Source organism: Triturus cristatus, chromosome 3_1 (assembly GCF_964204655.1).
Source record: "Triturus cristatus chromosome 3_1, aTriCri1.1, whole genome shotgun sequence".
Taxonomy (NCBI): Eukaryota; Metazoa; Chordata; class Amphibia; order Caudata; family Salamandridae; genus Triturus; species Triturus cristatus.
In genome coordinates this window covers 749,310,125-749,330,131 of record NC_140583.1, presented here as the reverse complement: position 1 = coordinate 749,330,131, position 20,007 = coordinate 749,310,125, and positions in this window count along the sequence as shown.

Here is a 20,007-nt window from a genome sequence, read left to right as displayed (position 1 = left end):
ACCCTACACAGATCCAATCAGGATGTGGCCTCCACACTGACGGCAGCAAAGTCCCAGCTCCAGCAGTTCCTCTGGCCCTCCTGCCTCTTCCACATCCACAGTCCCAACTACAATCCCTGACCCAAGCACACGCAAACACACACATGCACACACCTCAAAAGTCAAACGCAGCACACAAACTCACACAGAAGGGCAAACCCACACAAGCACACTCAGGAGACAGACAGCACACTCACCACTAGGGACAAACCACCAAACAACACACATGCAGGCCTTAGAACTAACCCTAGGCGTAAGACTACGCTACACTCGTGTAGTTTGCGCAACTACGCGCTACACGAATTGCACGTAGCACAGTGCAAAAACGCGTAGCGTAGCGGGCATTTTTTGCTTGCTCGCAGTCCTCAATGTCAAGTTGGTGACCACGACCGAGCAAAATAACATCCCAGCGGGACTTTTTCCTTATTCGTGATCAGCAACATCAAGTTGTCGATCACAAGCGTGGAAAATAAACCTCCCCGCGAGATTCTCAACGTAGGGAGGTCAAGTTTCTCATTGCGAGAGGTCACGTATGCTCGTGACCGCTCGCGATGAGAAACTACCAGTCCGCGTTAAAAAAACTGCCGCTCGAGTACAAATCTACTCGAGCGGCAGAAAACGACCGCTTGCACTGTGCAAGATGCTCTTTGCAATGATTGCACAGTGCAGACAAGCATTTTCCCTGCCGCACTACGCAGCTTGCATAGCTTGCGAAGTGCACTTTGCGTAGCTACGCGTAGTGCTACTATGCAAACTACACCCAGGGTTACTTAGAACCCTCTGCCTCCACAACCCCTACCCTTTCCTCTCCTGTTCACCACTCTGCCAAGAAACTCTTCCCATATGACCTTAGCCTCTTCCCTACTGACCTAAATAAACCCCTCCCAAGAAGAAGAGGCAACCCACTCCTTTGGCACTGACATCTAACCCTGCCACCCCCCCTACAAAGACAAGCCCAACCCCCCGCAAATCCTCCCGGTCTCTTAAGTCCAAAACCCCTCCACCAACCTGTACTTCTCCAGCCCAGCTCAGTACCTCCCACACCGAAAAACTATCCCAAACAGTCTGAGTCCCTCCCTTTTACTGTACCTTCCATTAAGGGTCATACCATCCCCAAATTGGTAAAAATCCAGCCCATTCCACTCTCCATCGAGCCCTCACACTACAGCTGTACCCCCTCAGTCTGAGACTACCACTGCAGTGGACCCACACACCGGTCCTGATCCCATCCCTCCGAAAACCTAACACAGTCCTCAATAGTTTTGTTCCTTTGGTGCCTGGCATACCCACTAGATGCCCCTCCCATGGGAGGTGAACGCTTGTAGATTTGGTGCAGGCAAGACTTGATGGGCAAGTTGTTTGGGCCATTGGACATATGAACATTTATGGACTGGCCATTGGCCTTTAGTTATCTAATATTTCTGCCTTTTCATGCAGAATAAAGCCTGTTTAAAGTTTTTAATTGCTGATCGGTGTGTCCCACAAATAGTTTTTAAGTGAACTGTGAAGCATGCACAATTAGTAGTGGAAGTATACAATGATGTTAGTAAGGCATGTATTGCATATGGTCCATGTAGTATGTGCCCTTTGACAGTCTGTATTCAAGATTTTGGTGTCTACATTTCCTGGGTGTCATTGTCCACATTTGTTTTGGATATTAGTTTGACATGAACTCACAAATCTTTACTTTTTTACATCACAATTGCACATAGGTCATGCTTTCATATGTTAACATAGTGCAAGTGTTTCAAAGTGCAAGAGTTTAGGAGGAGTGTGCTGCATATGTGTGTGGTGTGCAGAAAGACACCTGTCTCATCGATACACCTGGGTACATATGGATTCCTAATACCTGGTAGTGACTTTGGACACACCCACGTACACAGAGTAATGATGCAATACATGTGTGTGACCTGAAAGTGGTGGACAAATATCTGGGTCTTCTTTAGATCTGGTAGACTAGTGGCAATGACATCCTTCCTACAGGTGGAATGCCACTGTTGTCAAATACCCTTCATGACTGTGTACTCATCTGATGCATTTCCTGAGCCCATGGTGAGTGTACGGTGAGCAGCATTTGTTTTAGAAATGACAACTGTGGAACGTAAGGAGAGTATGGTGGGTGTATGTTTATATGCAAATGGCTGAGGACATATTTATTGAGCAATGTAAGTGTCTTGTTGTAAGATGTGGTGATGTGTTAACTGAGCATGTCAGAGTGGGCTGTGATGCTGCAGTTTGTGATATGAGTCCAAGACATTACTGAGGGTGCAACTGGTGATGAGAGTTGTTAATTTGACATATTACGTTTGACATCTGCTGAGGAGGAGATGAGTACAGTATATTGTGCATTGTCATGTATGTGAATGATGTTGTGTACATAGTGATGAACAGTTGTTCTGTGAAAGTCGTTGTGGGTGTAAGAAGGGCAGCGCAAGTGTGAGATTTTTTAAATCACTTTTGAAGAGTTTGAGTACAATGCTTGAGCTTGTATGGCAGACATACATTTCTGCCTAAAAGCACCAGAGGATGCTTGTGAAATGCTTCTGTGTGTATGATAGTTTTGAGAGATGAACATGTACTTTGAGGTGAATGTGAGAGGGGTCATAGCCGCACAAGTGGAGATCATGCAAGCCATGAGGTAATGTCATGTACAAATGTCTAGATTATGTATATGTAAGTAGGCAAAAACAGTAGCCAGAGTAAATATAAAGATGTGGAATGTGTTTGATGCAGCTTGGTGTCTGCCACTGAATGTACATGACTGATTGTTGTAAAGGCCGCTCTCAGTATACTGGCATATGCAAAACCTATTGTGCTCACAGGACAATTTGCCTCCACCTAGCCTTGCCTTGTCTGAGTAGTATGTGGGCAGCTGTGTGGAGTTACCCTTTGTCAGTAGTTGTAGTCACTGATTGTTCATTGTTGCCCTTGCTTGCTGCCTTTTGATGGAGGTGGTGATTGCTTATATTGTAATGTCATGATGCTGGAACAGCGGATGACGGTGCATTGCTTAGAGGGCTAAGGCCCCCTTGAGTGAAAAGTCAATGATGTGTGTTGTGTCACCCACCTGGTGACAGACTACTCCAGAAATGCATTCCCACACTTCCCAGGAGACTACATACGCATGGTTATTATTGACATACTGACAGGTTCAAGGTAGGGGGACACCAAGGGAGATGGACTCATTGTGATGATATATCTGGTTGTGCTGAGGAAAGCACATTGCACTGTATGTAAACACACATGTGATACTGGAATATTACACCCAGTTCTAAAGAGTGTTTGAATTGTCAATATTTTGCAATTTATAATCTGGTTTGGCAAGGGTATCCCTTGTGTGTGTCCATGGGTGCTCCCATTTTGCCCATGAAACACTGCCCTAGAGCGTGATGGAAATATGTCTTTGTGGAAGGTCTCCTTGAAGTTTTCATAGATTTGGAGCCAGTGTTTCAGCGTCAAATGTGGACATAGCAGACTTTATTCTGCACAAAGCCCTCATCCTCACAAGATGTACCCATATTCCCAGGATTGAGGATGGCTATGTCAATTGTGTTTGAGAGCCAAAGATTGAGCCACCCCCCCGGCATCCTCACCAGTACTGGCCGCTTATCCTACACAATAGGCTGTGCACTAGACTCTCCAATACTGTTGATGGATCCTACGACCTGAGTCTCATGCACACGCCTACTACTCTGCAGGATACAATGTGCACATTCAACATGAGGAGCTCAATGCAGAATTGCTGTGAGTGACATTCTCCAAAGATGACCATGTACACATACCGATTGGGAGTTGTGTGCAGCGACCACAGTTCACACCTGGTGACTTGTTCTCCAAAGATGACCATGTACACATACCGATTGGGAGTTGTATGCAGCGCCCACAGTTCACACCTGGTGACTTGTTGTTGGCCCATGCTCCTTTCAAAATCAAGATGGATTTTAACTACAAATATTACAAAGAGGAATGTGACACAACCACTTCTAGGTTGTTGTATTGTGAGGCACTGAAATCAGTAGAGAGTGACAGGGTCTGTGGTGTAGTGTGTTGTCTGTACCAATATCCTTGGCACTTTAGTGTACACAGATGCATCACAATGTCATACTTTTGTGAGTACATTGGAGTTATGTTGCCCTGCAATGTTTCAGTGTGTGTTGTGGTGGACTCATGCATTAACTTTGTGATATTTACATGTGTGTAGTTATGGCAATTCCTATTCCAACATCAAAAGTGTGTTTATAATTCACATTGGGCGTTGCAGGCATAGTGCCTCTACGCATATTTCCCCTGAGTATGAAAAAATCTCAGTGGAAATACGCTATGCCCCCTTCCCTCTCCCAAATTAATAAAATAGTAAAAAAGAAGGCACTTGTCTGCGTGGCTTCCTCCTCCTCTGCCTGGCCACTCTCCTTCCTGCTCCTCACCTTCCTTGCCATTCTTCTCCTATGAAAAAACACTACGTTGTGCATGTTCCTCATAGTTGCCAGTTACTTTTTGCTGCCACAGTGTGGGAATGCATTTCCTGCAAAATGACCTTTGGGTTTGTTTTTTAATGAATTTCTGCAGCATGTACTCCACCTGTAGGTATTGAGGCACTTTGCATGTGCACCAGTTACATTGTTCAGGTACGCATTGCTGGGGTTATTGACAACCCAACCCCAGGTTTGCCTAACATTGCTGGGGGTATTGCCACTCAAACCCTGGGTTTGCCTTTACATTGCTGGGGGTATTTACACCCCAATCCCAGGTTTGCCTCTACATTGCTGGGGGTATTTACCCCTAACCCAGGTTTACCTCTACATTGCTTGGGGTATTAGCACCCCAGCCACCCTTTGGGTCAAAATTGATAGAAGTATTCACCCCTTGAAAAATGCCACTAAATTGCTGGAAGTATTGTCCCCCTCAATTTGGCTGTAATTGCGCCCTTGCTTTCTCTTGTATTGTCTTTGGAAGGGTAATTGCGTTATTGTGTAGGGGTACGAGTCAGACTTACTGTCTGCGACAATCGCGTCGGTTGGGGTGGTAGAATTATTTTTAGGCATAGAGTATGGGGATGACTCGCATGATGGGATACATGGCTGCACTGTCTGGTTCGCAAGAAACGTGGTGTGGTGCAAATTGGAGCAGAAATACTCCCGTTCTGGATGCTCTGACGTGTGGGTTGTGGTGACCTACTCGGCACATGGGAAGTATGCATCATACTTGTCAGGTCGGAATCGGTGTGGGAAATGCCTCTGGGCGACGCCATTCTGTGTTTCCAGAGCCCTTACGTTAGGAAAACAATGGATTCAGAGTGACAGTCATTCGGTAAGTAAGGGGTTTTGGGCATCGTAATGCATTGTTCAGTAGAACTGGATCCCTGTACGAGTCAGTTGGAAGGTCTGACATCCTGACGGCTCTGGGATGGCCTTCCTGACAACATCGCAATCGTCCCCTTAGTGTAGAATATGAAACTAACACCAACTTTGCATATGAAAAAAAAATAATAATTAGAGTAGCCTACATCCCAATAACGGAAGTTGCTGAACACTTCAATGTATTAATTGAAATCCCCTATTACCAAAACAATGAACAAAAACTAAGTCCCCAACTAAACTATTTTAAGGATACCTGGGTGGGAAGACTACATAGATCTAGAGATAGAAGACAACCAAAATTCCACATTCCATGGTGGAATGTGTACAACAGTACACTAAACCAGGAAGCAAAAACTAATAACGCAGTAGAAGGATGGCATAGTGCCTTCCAAGCCACAAGGGGAAGAACCCAACCCACCCTACATACATTTCTAGAATCGATCCAAATAGAACAAAGCTACCAACAATTAAGACTAGAGCAATCTGTAACACAACTATGTCCCAAATTAACAAAACAAACTAAAACAATGAGGCCAATTACGATGCAGTTAGGAAGGGCTCCGGAATGGATTTGGTATTGCAGAATCCGATTCAGAACCCTTGTTTCCTACCATATCTGACACTTTTCCCGATGACCGATTGCGATGTCCGGAAACTGTTCAAGCAGTCCGAATCGGTTCCGAAAGGCATTGGGTCAGTCTGAGTCTTTTGAAGCCGAATCGTTCAGCTCAATTGGCACAGTTTCCGGACGAGCAATGATGATGACCGATTCGAACCGCCGTTCCGATTCGGTTTGCCCGAGACAAAATGACTTTCTGAATCTGTCTTTGGGGACCCCTTCACCCGGAAATGATGGAATGTGGCTCGTGGGGGTACCCAAGAGACCCCTCTTCCCAAATATGCACATTGTGGAAGGCACCTTGGGGTACCCACCACAAGGTGCAAGGTTTTCCCCAACCACCCCTTTTTCCATTGGAGCCTGTGTTCTCGGTCAGAACTCTGGCTCCCATTGGAATCAATGCGAGTCTGACAGAATGATGTTAGGGAGCATCGTAATCGGTTGTCCCAACTAGCAGGACCCAATTCGGTAGGAAATGAGTCTGGAACCGATTCGTTCAGGACAGTTTCCTAAAGACAATGTAAACAGCCCCAATATATGAACCATTATAATTCAAGGTAAGGCTCTACCCAAACACTAAAGGACTAGAATACTTAGAAACATCACAAAATCCATACTCTAAAAAACTTCCACACCTACATAAAAAGCATAAAAATCATCTAGCACAATAAACAACAAAATATATAACAATCCTACCTATATCAAAAACAAATCTAAACACATAATTCAAATAATTAACAATGACAAATGTATAACTAACATTTCCCACCCACTATAAATAATTTAAAACTACTTATGATTTCGAAGCTGAAGAATGTTATCCACAAAGCAAGGAAAAAATCCAAAGTTGTCAAAAATCCATTACTTAATTAAAAAGAACCCCCCCAAAAATTGAAAAATACAACTGTCCAAAACGAAATCCTCTGACACAATATCCGTAATGTAGAACCATAAAAAAACAAGGGGGTCTATTAGGATGGCGGGCGGAATGCCACTGCCCGTATGGCAGTGGCGATCCCGTGCTCCCACCTAACATTTCACCCCGCCATACTGCGTTGGCGGTGGGGACCGAGGCGAACGGAAAGACCGTCCGCCAGTTTTCCGCCGGTAGGCAATCCACCCGATTGCCTACCGGGCAGAAAAGACCTGCAATATGGGAAGGCACCGCCATCCATATTAGGATGATGGCGGTCTCATGCCTTTCCATGGCGGAGACTCCGCTGTGGAAAGGCATGCAGAGAATGCCTTTGGGGGCCCATTGCGGGCCCTCAGGGGGTTGGAGGGGTCAGGTGGCTGCACTTGGGGGGTAACCATGGTACCCCTTGACATTTGGATGCACAAGGTGGCAGGCACCACACGGTGCCTGTCACGTTGTGCATGCAAATGCACAACATGCCGTTTTAACATTGTGGTGGGTGCTGAATACAGCACCGCCCGACACAATGTTAAATTTACAGGATGCGACCGCCATAGTGGTGTCGCATCCTAATTGGCACAGTGGGCGGCCGGTCCCAGCACCATCAAGAAAGAAATGTAAAATACTTATTAGTTTACTCGAAACTCATTCACATTTCCTTAAAAAAACCTTCCTCCAACGCCAAGTCGCGAACGAACACTACCTGAAAAAAAAATCCCTCCTGTACAAACATACAATGATAACAAAAACATACTTACAACTACTTAACACATACTACTCTACATATAAGTAACACTCTAAAACAAACTATAGCACTAAACCTACGATGCATAACCGTACCTCAAATAAAACAATCTACCTAGTTCACTACACAACAACAACCAAAAACGCAACATACAATCCAAAATAGTACCTAACTACCTTCACCCTACACATAAATTACCTTAAAAGTAATTACAATAATTTTACCTTAACCATTGCGATGCAGTTTCCAAAAAATCCAAAATATATAAATTCTTTCAAAAATTCATAATTCAAACTCTAATAACATTACTCAAATAAACAATCAACAATTTTTAAACCATATGCATTTATAGTTAAAATTTAAACAGAATTTTGTTTTCCTTTTTATTTAAAAAGAAAACACATTTTGAAAAAAATTTAAAGATAATCCAAAATTGCAAAATATTCCCAAAAATAAAAATAAAACATTTTTTACAAAATGTTCCTCTTAAATAATCCCAAAATCTTATTTAAAAATGAAATCAACAACACAACCTAACAGCAAATTCAATTTAGAAAAATTGAATTAACTACATTTCTACAATACATAGATTTTTTTAAAAATAAAATATACAAATATTTCTTTTTTTAATACATTTGTATTGACATTTTTAAAATTAAGCTATAAATAACAAACATCCACCATAATTTAAAAAAGTATCACAAACATTATACCTAAAAACCCCAATGAAGTAAAAAAAACATTATCTTTGAATTAATAATTTCTCTTATTTATCCCCAAAACAATTTACAACACTCCCACCCTCATTCCCTATAAACACATAATAAAACATTGTACAGAATTTTTTTATCAGTTTGAAATGTTTCCGATTTTTATATACACATTTCAAAATACTCCCACCCTTATCCCCTACAAAACCAACATCCCACTCCCAAAAATATTTTTGTAAAAACATATTTTTTTACATTTTTGACATTTTATATACATATTTTTAAACACTCCCCATCCTTAACCCACTATAAATCCAAAACCTCGCTCCTAAAAAAAGTTTTATAATTTTTTTAAATAATTTTCACATTTTGATATATATATTTTAAAACACTCCCCACCCATATCCCCTATAAACCCAAGATCACGCTCCTAAAAACATGAATAAACCCCCCCCAAAAAATAGGCTGCTTATGATGGCGGATGAATTTCAGTCCACCCGCCATCGTCTCAGGGATGTGGACCGCCCGCCTTCAAGGCGGCAGTCCCACAGGTGGGATCACATTGTGGCCACCACCATGGAAGCCGCAAGCGCCTTTTTTTTTCCATTGCGGCGAGTGCTCCTGGCTGCAGCACCTACACTATGGTGCCGATTCCGATCCGGGTCGGAAAGCACTCTGACCGAGTCGGATCCGGAGTGTTTTCCGACCGAGCCGGACCCCTTCAGTCCATCAAGCGAGTATGATGTGCACGTATGCTGTCGGACTCGGTTCGGTCGGACTCCCATAGAAGTCAATGGGAGCCTGTTGTACAATGCGTACATGCGCTCCCGTTGACTGAATGGGTAAGTCTCGAACAAGTGCGTCCCCTACAGTGGGTACGCGTCGGTGCCAGCCGGGCCATACATGGCTGTGAGGGGAGACCCATGGGTTTCCCCCTGTGTGCAAGTCGTACGGTTGCGGGTGTCGGGTGGTCCGACGCAGACCCCTGAAGTCAGACTCCAGGAGCTTTTGCGAGCCGGGCACTCTGGCTCACACAGGCTGTCCGACGCGTGCATCGTACTGGCTCAGTCGTGAATCGCATCCATTGCACGCCACGGTTAGTATACGACCGAGACGTATGGAGCGTTTTGGACCTGGAAACGACTCGGTCGGTGAATTTCACGTAGCTCGCATCGTACTGGCTCACTCGTACAGCTGTACGAGTCGGGCGGAAAACACGCGTACAGCTCGTAGTTTTTCCGGCCAGGATCGCGTTCGGTTCCCTCCTGACCCGGATCGGAATCGACCCCTATGTGGCAGAAACCATACGATGCCTGCCACAAGGAGAAGGGAAATGTAGGAGAGCAATATAGGTGCCCCCCAAGTGTAAATCTAGAGTGCCCCTGCTTAAGTGGGGCCCACTATAAGCCCCTAAAGTCCATCCCAGCCAGCCTATCCATGGCGGGTGAACCACCATGGAAAGGCTGGTGGGGATGGACAATCCTAATCCTTACACCTGTGACTGGTAGGCACTGCCACCGTGCCACCGTTCTGGGGATGCGGAGCAGCCCGACAGACAATCGGAATGATTGCTACTGTTTGACCCATGGCGGTTGGGCTTTCTGCCTGCCAATACACCCCCCACCAGCACACCGCCTGCCATCATAATCGGGCGGGTGGGCGGGAAATGGCCGCACAATGGCTGTGAACCCACCACCAACAGCCTGTCGGTGGCAGGTTCACTACCATCGTAACATCCCCTAAATTACTATTAAAAAGTAAACCTAATATCACCCCTGCTGTTCGACTTCATTCTCTCCTCCGCACTGTCCCCAAGGCATCTCTTCTTTATAAATACCTTCATACTCCCGAGTTACCCAGGCCTAAATCCAAGGTTGAACTTCAGTGGGAAGATGACCTTGGGGTGGATTGGACGATTTCCTTATGGGACAAAATTTGGACAAAATTGCGCAAAACCTCCAGAGCGGCTTCGTTGACACAATCCCTATTTTTTATTTATAATAGGCTACTCCACACTCCTTCTACACTTCATAAGCGATTTACTGCTACCCCAGACAAGTGCTGGTCATGTGATGTCCCCAATGCCACCCTGCCACACATGCTATTTCATTGCAAGCTTGTTCATGACTTCTGGTTACAGGTATGGGCCCAAATCAATGTTATTTTCACACTAGCATCCCCTTTTCCCTTGTTCATCTTTTCCTGGGCAGTCTGTCTACTAGCTGGAATAATGTAGACACATCTGCTCGTATTGTTGATTTGCTATTAGCTGTTGCTTTTCAACAGATTACTGTTAATTGGAAAAATGCATCCAACATTTCCTTCAAAGCGTGGTGGTACAATGTCTGTTATAATCATAGACTTGATAATGCATTTGTCTTCCCTATTCACTTGGCAGCTAAACGTGCAGACTTATGGCTCCCCATTACGCTATATTTAGACAATTGTGCTGCTCGCTCCTCCCTTCCATTGCCTGCCCAACAAGAAGTTCCCAAACCCCCATGATACCCTTTCTCATGTTCTGCATATTTTTACCTTGCTGTTTCATTTTTATGCTCTTTGTAATTTACTGTTTGATCAGAATTGACACAATTTCTTTATTTCTTTTCAATGCCCATGTTCATTGTTTCTACATGCAATTTCTCTTATAGGTTTTATTTGTAATCCCACTCCCCTCCTCCTTCCTGCCTCTTTTATTCCTCCCTTTCTCCCCAATTGATATCTTGTATTGCATTTACCTTTTTACTGCTTAATAAAACTCTTTTGAACTTAAAAAAAAAAAAAAAAAAAAAAAAAAAAAGTAAACCTAAACAAATGAAAGTATATTACATTAGAAAGCTATGTTTTTAACAACATTTTCTACATTGATATTTTTAACATTGATAATTAATACAACACCTACATTTGATATTCTTGACTTCGATATTACATATCACCATATTCTGAAAAAACTATATTTAAAAAACAGATATTTATATACAGTGATATTATAAATTTGATATCCTGTCTAAATACCATTTCTTCCATGTCGTCCCCACACCTCTTACATTCAAAGTTATAATGCCATAAGTACCCATGTGTGTATAATGTACTGGTAAGTGTGGGGAGGGGTTTCAGGAATAGTCTGCCCCAAGGTGGGCCAGCAACACACATCCTTGAGTCTTTCCTTGGGGCACTCTAGGCCCTAATCGATGGCACGCTGTTCAATGGATCTGCATCAGGAAAGAAAACATGAACCCTCAATACCTCCATCCCAGGGTAGTACCCAAGGGGAAGACTGAGCAATCAGTGACAACATCAACCTACAATGGGAAACGTAGCAGTTATGCCCACACACAACTCAGCCAAGGTATGCAGGGTGGAGGCAATGTGTCCTGTGAAGACAATAGTGATGAAGTCCAAGGAGACAATGTTTAGTTTTTCAAATGAGTCTTTATTTTCATACATACATTCATACACACAATGAGCTGGCAAATATCCACTGGTCATCAATTTTATTTTACCCTAGGAAACCTTTACATCAGTATTCTTACCATTCCTGTCTCCTGAGTAAATGAACAGTTCGATAAGATCTAGTAGTGGATTAGAATAGGGAGGAAACACGATAGTGCATTTAACTTTAGTTTAAAGAACCGCAGTCTCAATAGGAGTTTAAAAAATGTATCTGAATTAATAATTTTGTGAGTCAAATCAAAATATACATGGAAACACCAGAAGTTCCATCAGGAAAAATAATACAGTTAGCTTATAATCGGTTGCATCAATTAAATTCTGGCAATGACAGTACCTTAGGAGAGAAAGAACAGAGAGCAAGTACGAAGCATTAACCCTACAGTTATATTTAACTAGAATGGTGTGAGGACCCCGACATCTGAAAGTCAAGGATTCAGGACAGGTTCAGGACAGGGAAAATGACCTCTTCTAGTGTAACGCCAACGTTACACCCCTCTCTGGTGCTACTCTCTCTGGCTCGGGCTCGTCCGAACCCCTTCCTAGATGGGCCTCCTCGGTTGTTCCACGAATTTCCCTAGTGTTGGATTCTTCAGTCAGATTGCATCAAGTGTGTCTAACTATCTATAACTTACCTCTGTTATACCAATTCAAATGTATGATCCATCCCCAAATGTTTCAATTCCATGTTCACCCGCAATTTTGATAGGGCCAAACGGAGGGGTGAGGACATCACACCATACTAAGTGCCATATTTTTCTTTAGTCTATTGTCTAGTTCTCCACCCCTTAACTTTAATACCCAAAAGCTTTATTCCCACAGACATTTCATATATGGATCAATAAGTCTATTTTACAATGTTGCTTGTCCTTCCTCTCATAGGGTCAAAAGTTGGTTTTCCATGTCCTTGCTGGGCTTAGGGTTTGGCAGCCAGTGAATTTACTTCACTTGTTCAGAATAAGCAGACGTTTGCGCATGCGTAGAAGCCACAAGGAAACAGAGACGGGGTCACCCTCCAAGGCCCTAATGTGAACTATTAATAAAGTCAAAGAAAAACACGTTAGAATACAAACTTAAATGAATTCACTGTATACCACTTACTTCTACTCTAACCCCATTTACTTAATAAATCTTTTGCATTAATGGCTTAGTAGAAATTGCATAGGTTAGTTTCAGCACGGCATGTGCATTAATGCGTAACTTTAAAGCGGCCATTTTAGAAGCTATTGCGCAGCTGCAAATTTTCCCCCCAAGCGACAGAAAACGTCATACTACGTAGATGTAGTAGACGGATGCGCTGAAGAGTTCCCGTGTTTTCGGCGGCCATTTTAGGACACTCGGGATATTCATTAGTAAGGCACATAGGAAATCGTCACCTAGATACAATATGTTGAATGTGGTGCACTGTTAGTACTCATGGACAGACTGATTATAGTGTTACAGGTTATTCGAGAGGATTGCATACAAGCAAGTTTCTTTTTATGCAAAACCTTGCTCCATCACTTGTAGCACAAGGCAATCCATTAGCATTTACAACCTTCCAAGTTCATCTCTGTTTGATCTGAGCCCGCATCAAGCATTTTTCACACCTCATTCAATTTCAATTTCAATTTCAAATCAGCTTTATTCGGTGCAATTCAAGTCACCATAAAAGCAAAACATGTTTTTTTAAAAACATACATACAACTACATTAACATTTTTAGTTCATCCATATTAAAAAAACTAACAAGTTAAAATACATTTATAATGTCTTCACAGACCATAGGGTGCTCATTTGGTACACATGAATGGCTAAGAACCACAAGTCATTATCAGTTAAACGAGAACTGCTACATTCTGTCCTACAGATTTAATTATTAATAGGTAAAAATATATAACAATTCCTAAAGTGCTAGTGCCATATCTTTAGAAAGATAATTAAATACCATACAACAGCATATAAGCCAGTATTATCTAGATTCAATTAAATTCATTTACAGGATAAAACAATTTAGTTTAATAACTTCAGCCCTAATTTGACCCTGGCTGTCCTCTGGTATTTCTTATTCTAAATGCAGCTGTTAAAAAGCTTGTTATGCATGCCAAGGTCAATGGTTCTTCAGCCCTTTGTAAATATAGTAAGGCAGCCTTAGCTTGTCTAAATGTGCCTCTTTTTAATAGTCTCACTAGGTAACGACGCCTGGGAAAAGAATAAAAAGGGCATAACAATACAAAATGAAGGGTATCCTGCGGAGATTTATTATCGCAGCCGCAGGTACCTTTCTGCTCAACTGTGGCGGTGTAACCCGAAGGGTCCGCTAATAAATGGTGTATAAGGTTGAGCCTAAAACGAGTAAACAGAAATCTATTCTGCGCGTTGTGTATTAAGCTGAGGTATGGTTCCATGCCATCTACTGTCTTGGCCATGCTATGAGCACGAGCTAAGAACTTTCTGCCTTCAGTATCGGCTCTATACTCTTCAGCTTTTGTCAGCAGCAAACACTTGATTCTGATCTTGTCTTGGGGGATGATTATGGATGGGTTTGTAAAGAGGTCCGAACATTCTATTCCTTCCAGGGATGTTTTTAAATATCTGAGCCACGGGATACACATTTCTTTATCCCTGCTGGTGCAATCTCTAATAATTTGCCTTCCTAATTCCGCATCAGTATTGGACCAGATCCTAAGTCAAGCCAGAATAGGCCTGGCCTTGATCAGGTCCTCAATGTATGGTCTCCCTAGTTCGGCATGGGTGATATAAGCCGGAGAACTCTACGGAATTTTAAGTATCTTACGCAAAAATGTATTTTCCTCAACCTGTATTTGCCGTGTCCCAGCAAAGCCCAAAAACTTCTGCACCGTACATTACTTTGGAGCAGCAGATGGAGCCATAAAGATGCATAACCTGCTCCGGTGACCACCGGCCCAACCTTCGTCCATAACTCATTATAGCCCCCGATGACGAGATCAGTTTTATGCTCCGTTCTTCAGTTAAAAGTTTAAATTTTAAAAGCCCATCAAATAAAAGACCCAGGTAGGAAAAAGTTTTCACTTGTTCTAGTATGTGTGTTCCTATTCGATAGGTAAATTTTTTACAGGGTTTTGTTCCTGCTAACAAGACATAGGACTTAGTTAGATTGGCTGACAGGTCTAAAGTGTCCATGAAATCAACAAAACCGTCTATTAAACGCTGCAGGCCTTTCGGCGTTCGTGCCAGGAGGACCGCGTCGTAAGCGTATAACAGCACTGGGATAGGGCGACGACCCACCCTTGGGGTATCTACATTCAACATACACAATGTCTGTTCCAGTTCGTTAATATACAAGGAAAATAGGAACGGGGCCAATATACAGCCCTGTCTTACTCCACTTGTACAATCAAAGGATCCAGTTGTGTCGCCAGCCAAATTAAACCGTATTTTGGCGGAACTTTTCCAATGTAGTGCTCTCAAAATATTTATTAGATCTGGGTCTACTCCCAATCTAATCATAAGACCCCATAACTTTTCTCTATTTACACGGTCGAATGCAGCCGAGAGATCCATAAACCCCAGATACATTGATTGTTCACTGGCTATAGTATATTTTGCCACCAGTAAATAAAGATTCAGGCATTGGTCTGTGGTTGATCTGCCAGTCCTGAAACCATATTGAAAGTCTGAGATTATATGGTGTTCCTCGGCCCAGTCCAGTAGACGATTTAAAATTATTCTGCCTAAAACTTTTGCTGTCACATCAATCAGTGATATGGGACGATAGCACTGCGGATCATCTTTTCAACCTTTTTTAAAAATGGGCACTATAATGGCTGTTGACCAAGAGCGTGGCATGCCAACGGCAATAGCTACATTAATTACACATGTCAGGATTGGAGCCCAGAATTCTACTTTGTGTAAAAAGAGATCAGGTGGTATACCATCTGGGCCTGGTGCCTTATTATGTGTTAGTCCCAAAATTCCTGCTATAACTTCCCCAATAGTGAATTCTATCACTGCCCTCCATGGGCACATTTCCTCTTCAGCCGGAGAGTTTACAGCGGAGAAATTATATAAACTTTTAAAATGATTGAACCAACTCTCGGGGAGAATGGATGTAACAATTACCGGTGCTGCAATATCCTGGAAACATGGGTTATTTATAGTTTTTCAGAAGGTACCTAGGTCCCTCTTTTCCGCAGCTGCCCTTAAGGTTTCCCACGTTTGGGACTGTAAGGCAAATCTCCTGCATTTTATAGCCTTTTTATAGGCAATCCTACACTGTGCTATTCGTAGTTTGTCTCTTGGTCTCAATTTCAGGCTTTTTTTTAAGTCCTTCTGTGCTCGTGAACAATCGTTATTAAACCATCTAGGCACAGTATTTTGTTTCCAAGGCCGAGTGGATTTTAGTAGCCTATCTATATGGTTGGCCATTAGTTCAAATGCTTTAGTCACGGCCAAACCCTCTACTAGGGGATCACTACAAATCTCAAGCTCTTTTCTCCCTTCCGTGATTAAGGCCTTATAAAAGGCATCTCCATCAATACAGGACCACCTTAGACGCCTCCCCTTATCCGTTACTTTCTCTAAACTGCCTTTCTGTGCACTTCTTCTTTCTTTATGGGCGGACCGATTTTTGATCCATAATGTGAGTGGATTATGATCACTAAATATACTCCAGTCAACAGTGGTCTCTTTTATCCACTCCCAAAATATGTTTGAGACTAGTATAAAGTCTATAATTGAGCTACACCCCCTCCCTTTAAAGGTTATTGGAGCACTAGTACCTTCTTCTACACACACCAAATCGAGTGTGAGTTTTAGTGAATGAATTTTCATCACTTTTTCTAGCTCCCTCCCCTCCTTGGTGTGTTCAAAGTGCAAACCTTTTGACATAGTACACCCAGACCAACCACCCATGCAGTGTTTTAGATTTGGGCACAAGTTTAGATCACCCACTAAGATTATACAAGGGGCCACTGTAGATTTACACTGCTCCATTGCACCAGTCAAATGACTGTTTAAATCATGTAATATGGAGCCTTCCTTACTCGAGGCAATGGCGTTGTAAAAATTGACTAAAATAAAACTCATTTTATTTATTTGGAATCTCAAACCTTGGAAGAAATTGGAATTCCAGTTCAAATTAGTCCACACACCTTCCAGATTCAAGTCCACATAGATAACCAATCCGCCTTTGGCTCTGCCTAAAATTGATTTTTGTGCGGGAACAGCAAAGCACCCATACCCTTCTAGCTGGAAGGGGTTATAATCAACCACCCATGTTTCCTGGAAGCAAATAACATGAAACCTGGCTATATATTCCCTCCACTCATGATTGTCAAATTTGGAGGACAGGCCAGCTACGTTCCAGGAAACTAATCCTATATCATTTATCAATAATTTCTCCCCAGTGGTCGGATTGCTAAGCGGAGTAGTAGTTAGTCAGTCAACCCCCTCCAATCCGGAAAGTGTGGCAAAGCGATTGGAGGTTGAGATGTTAAACATAGGGCCTGCCATTGTCTGGGTATTTAAGTATGTTGAGCTCGCATCATTTCCTACCAAGGTCTTTGGGTAGAATGGACTTAGATCGTGGGTGGATATGCCTCCCTCATAGCCCTCTGAGTACCACTGTCTAATATGATTTACCACCCTATGATCCCTGAAATTAACAATGATAACATCTCCCTGTACTTTTTTCGGTCTTCGTCCCACCCAGCCTAACCTCCTAACATGAAGAATCTCACCATCTAAATTGGCGGGTAATAGCCTATTCACTCAAAGCCAGTGCATCACCTTATTCTTAAGAGTCTGATGGCCTTCATGGTTCTCCAATGTTAGCTCTGGTACCCCTGCGAGTATGATGACATAGGGTTCTGCCTCTGGTGGGAGATCTATATGCTGAGATGGTCCCCTAAAGTTTCTGTCTATGTGTGCTCTCCCACCAATTTTACTACACTCATGGTTCTGCTTATTTGAGGCCCCACACCCTCTTGATTTCCTAGGATCCAGGTTCGTATTCTGTGTGGTCGGACTATTCTCATTAGGAGGGGGGGTATCTATACACTATTTACGGGATTAAATGATTTCGTCACTGGCTCGAGTACCGGGCCAGGAGAATTCAAAATGCGCATTCTTGACTTTGTATTAGCCGCACCATTATCTTGTATAGACTCTAGCTGCTCCAACATTCTTCTTACCCTTTCGACCAAAGGTAACAACAATGACTTAACTAGTTGTTCTATATCCCTCATTAGGTCTTGATAGGGATGTGCTGCCAAACTATCTGGACCGATTTTACATGCTCCAGAATCTGTTATATTCGTAAAGCTTGTGGCAGTATTTAGGGTTTTAGCACCACCTCCTTTTTGCTTATTTGTACCACGCTTCCTTTTTTGTTTTGGGAGGCTAGGTCCTAAACCTTTTGTTTTACTTGTACTATTCATCTTTGTGAGGGGCTTACTTACTAGGGTCGGGGGCTGATCCTCAATGAGGTGTTCGATTTCTGATCCTATACTGCTATCTATGATAACAGATTCTTTTGTACCTAGCTGGGAATCTACTTGATCTTGTAATTGTGGGGAGATGTCTAAGTCATTTGTTAGTTCTGTGTGTTTGGTATGTTTAGTATTACGAGATGGGGTAGTAGCTAACTGGATAGCCCCCAGAGAAGAACGTTTCCTCTGTAATTCAGAGGATAAACGTCGTTCAGTATGCACAATTTCGCGTTCTAACATTGAGGCAGCCCTCGTAATGAATTGATCTAGGGTACCCCTGACAGATCCCCCCACCAACGATTTCCTATTCATACTAAGCCTAGTGTTCATTGTATACAGTGTAGGAAAAAGCCTTTCTTATGAGAGCCTCCAATATAGAATAATGACCTAATATTACTTAAATGACCAAAATTGGGATCGGAGACCCACCAGAGTAAGTCAACCCCACCGCCTTTTACCCTCTCAAAACACTCAAGTAGGGTCTACATATACCAGGAGCGTATGATCTCAAGCAACATAAAACTATTGGTGGAACAACACAAACCAACCAGCTTCAGACGAAAGTCCTCGAATGGGCAAAATCGAACACAAATTTGCAACCGCCTAGTAGCACGTCAGTACTTACAAGTCAATGCCCAACAGCAAACGTTAGAATATATGCCCAGCCCGGCCTTCTCTGGCCTTTGACGGGCAAGGATAGGCCCGCCCTTGGCCCGGGCTTCGCCCGGGCGCTGCCCGCGCTCGTCCCTCGCGGCGGGAGGCACCCCGGTCTAATGAGGGCTTCCTGCTGGTGTCGTCGTGCGCGTCAGCCGCGCTAGGGCCTCTGGGGGTTGTAGTTCTGCCAGTCAAACACTGGGGGTTGTAGTTCTGCCAGCCGAACACTGCCGTTCCCCTCACGGCTTCGCTGTTACTAATACCAGGCAAATTAGGGAGGTAAGGTAGAGATTCCAGGAGCCAGCCGTTCCCCTCACGGCAAGTGGAGTGGTCTTGAGTGCGCGTCCCGCACGGCGGGAGGCGCCCCGGTCTAATGAGGGCTTCCTGCTGGTGTCGTCGTGCGCGTCAGCCGCGCTAGGGCCTCTGGGGGTTGTAGTTCTGCCAGTCAAACACTGGGGGTTGTAGTTCTGCCAGCCGAACACTGCCGTTCCCCTCACGGCTTCGCTGTTACTAATACCAGGCAAATTAGGGAGGTAAGGTAGCGATTCCAGGAGCCAGCCGTTCCCCTCACGGCAAATGGAGTGGTCTTGAGTGCGCGTCCCGCACGGCGGGAAGCGCCCCGGTCTAATGAGGGCTTCCTGCTGGTGTCGTCGTGCGCGTCAGCCGCACTAGGGCCTCTGGGGGTTGTAGTTCTGCCAGTCAAACACTGGGGGTTGTAGTTCTGCCAGCCGAACACTGCAGTTCCCCTCACGGCTTCGCTGTTACTAATACCAGGCAAATTAGGGAGGTAAGGTAGCGATTCCAGGAGCCAGCCGTTCCCCGTTCCCCTCACAGCAAATGGAGTGGTCTCTGCCGCCCTGGGAGAGATGTTAAGGGCCTTGCAGGGGTCTTCTTCTTCCTTCCTCATTCATTATTTTGAATACAGATATAACCACATACGCACCTATCATATGCTAAACTCCAATTGATGTGCGGGTAAAATAGTATAGTGAGAGCTTGTAGAAACAAAAGATTTTTCAGTTAAAAAGTGTGAACAAAACACCACTCTCATCCATCCCTGGTGAGC